We start from the raw sequence: 3,064 nt of genomic DNA on the forward strand, positions 1-3,064 counted from the left end.
TTGTGAAATTCCATGAGACAGTGATGAGATTAGTGCAAGATGCTTCTCGACAGTTTAGGAGTGGTACAAACAATATTTTAGATACTTTCAAATTAATCCACATTTACGGTTCCAGTGATTCTGTAAGTGATTCTTCAAACGCGTTACGTATGTGTACGTGTGACTGAGAAGTTTAGTATGTGGTCAGAAATTGTTTTGTGTCACATCAAACAGATTCTCAATCTGAAATGCAAAATAATAATCAATTGAGTGAACTAAACAGGTTGGCCAATGTTTGTCAACTTACAAATCTCTTGTTGATCATTGGTTTTTAATAAGACCACTGAAATCTATTTATACGCTACAATAACACTAGAAATCAGCAAGTGAACAATGTCGACAAACAACTATAAAATGCGTCTCATCCACTATTTATTGCAAGCAGTGTTGATGTTGTCAATATTAGTTCAAGTTATGGGAAGCGACTCCGATGAGAAACTGTCACGTAAGTTGTTTCCCTGTTGATAATTGTTGAGAACTGACAAAGTGGAAGAATGAAAACATATTCTTTCTCTCTCATTTCAGGTGAACGAAGATCCCTGAAAATGCTTCGTTTGGGCTAGTTACCACATTCGTATACTGATCCACATGTTTTTACACACTGTATTCAAATATATTATTTCCATTTTCTAAAGTGCATTCTTTCTTACTGACACTAAACTGTTCTCAGATATTGATTACTTGAAAAGTTAGTTGAGCAAGTTTCTATTTAACGACCTCTTGTCAATCGATGGTATACAACAATAACAACAACAACAACAACAACAACAACAACATAAATCTAGTCACGCAATATGAAAACGTTGAGGATATGTGTAGTGTCTGTAAAGAGTTGAGAACCGGTGTAGACATGAAATCAGCGAAATCTGATTGTGAATTGCGTTTCTTCCACTACTTATTACAAGTTATCGTGATGCTCACATTGACATTGACGCACATTTAAGGATGAAATTTAAAGTGAGTTGAATTTTTTAAGAATACTGACCAATTCCATCTCATTCTCCAACGTAACCCTCACATGTCACGAAAATTGGACGTTTCAAAGAGAATCGTGTTAATTGATTCTGTTATTCTAAACAATAGGTTCTTTTTCGGGCTTGAATATGCCGAACTCAGCAGTTGATGTGGAAAATGTGTTCTCATTCATTTCGTGATTTCTCTTCACCTGTTTACAGTTCTACACGTGTTTAAGTGTAATTTTTAGGCAAGATGTAATATGAAGTGGTAGACATTCGTGACTAAACTGACTGATATTACAACGATTATCAGTAAAGACTAAATATACTCATGTATATTTATATCGAGATTTCGGGAGAATTAGAAGTTTTTGAATTATTATACGAACTGGGAATCTGAGGACTAACGCAATTAAGGCCAAATAGAATTAAGTGAGCACAAACGAACGTATTGTGATTAGAATTCAAAATCAGGCCGATATCGGGTACAAAAGAATCATTAGTTCACGCAATTACCACAGGTATATATATATATATATATATATATATATATATATATATATATATATAGACGTGTGGGAAACTGTTTGAAGATGGAATTCGAAAACACTTAGTCCGGAAATCGACAACATGAACTGTGTAATTATTGTGCAATGTTTAAAGAGTTTTGATAAGTTCTAGTGTTTATGAATATGGATGTAGATAACACAAATCAGTGTGGACATTTTACGAGACCTCGTTTATCTTGAACAAACATGTAGTTATTTTACGTTTAAATGTTTTGTAGTTTAACAAGGAGTTATTCTCATCAAAACATTGTGCATTTTGATTGATTGGTTGTGAAGAGCTAAATAATGTTAATTGCGTATAATAAAATGATGAATATCAAGTGGCAAAACTTAGTGTATTGAAGTGAAATCATAATAATGGGGCAGGTCGGACATTTATCTATTGTAAAACCGAAAAAGTTCTTCTAGTTAAGGAATTTATGTTTACGTTCTTGTGAAGAAAGTAAAAGAATGTTACAACAGCGTTGCCACTGTCTTCTATTCTGAGCCATATCTGTTGACGTCTCAAACCACTGCGTTGCATCATCTCTAGAACCCTTAACAGCGATTCGTGAAGGACCAACAGAAACCAGTTCTGTACAGCTTTCTTTAATGCCTCGACACCAAGTCATACACTGACCACCTCTCTGCTTTTTCCAACCAGTCCCAGAGTCGGCAAATAATGCACGACATGGAATTCTCTGGGACGACATTCGTAGAACATGCCCAAGCCACCGAAGTCGGTGTTTCAAGATGGTGACACCAATCGGATCATCGTCTCTGCGCCCGAACACGCGATGCCGAACCTCTGCATTACTAACATGTTGTTGCCACTGGATGTCAGCAGTCCTTCGGAGACAACGATGATCGAACACAGAGAGTCGTCTATCATCCTCAACTCGGAGAGGCCAGGTTTCACAAGCATAGAGCAAAACTGCTCTCACCGACGCGTTGTAGATCCGACCTTTTACAGCCAGACTAACATCACGAAGACATCAAAGATTGCCCAGATTGGCATAAGTCGCTCGTGCTTTCGTTATACGTGCATCGATCTCATCACTCACATCACCACCAGCACTCACACGAACATGTCAACTAATCCTATCTTCTCATTAACCGGGGTTAGTGCAAGACCAGGGTTCTTCCAGTCTTGTATAAGTACTTTGCACTTGAGTGATGCTAAGCACATACCATACCTACGGACACTAATTGCAAACTGATTAAGTGAGGATCGCATGGCTTGGGTATCATCACACAGGAAGACAATATCATCCGCATACTCAAGGTGGAGAAGTATTTCTCCAGGAGAAGATCCATACTGCCACCAGTGCTGTTTCCAGAACGTCATCGACAGCAAAGTTGAAGAGGAATAGCGAGAATTGGCAACCCCGCCTAACTCCACTGCTTGAATAGAACAATGGAGAGAGGTGGTTGTATGCCATCACTCTGCCTGAGGTGTTTGTATATGGGGTTTTTAGGATGTTAACAAACTTTTTAGCACACCCTTCTTCAATAGACAAT

Source organism: Schistosoma mansoni, chromosome 6 (genome assembly GCF_000237925.1).
Source record: "Schistosoma mansoni strain Puerto Rico chromosome 6, complete genome".
NCBI classification, from domain to species: Eukaryota; Metazoa; Platyhelminthes; class Trematoda; order Strigeidida; family Schistosomatidae; genus Schistosoma; species Schistosoma mansoni.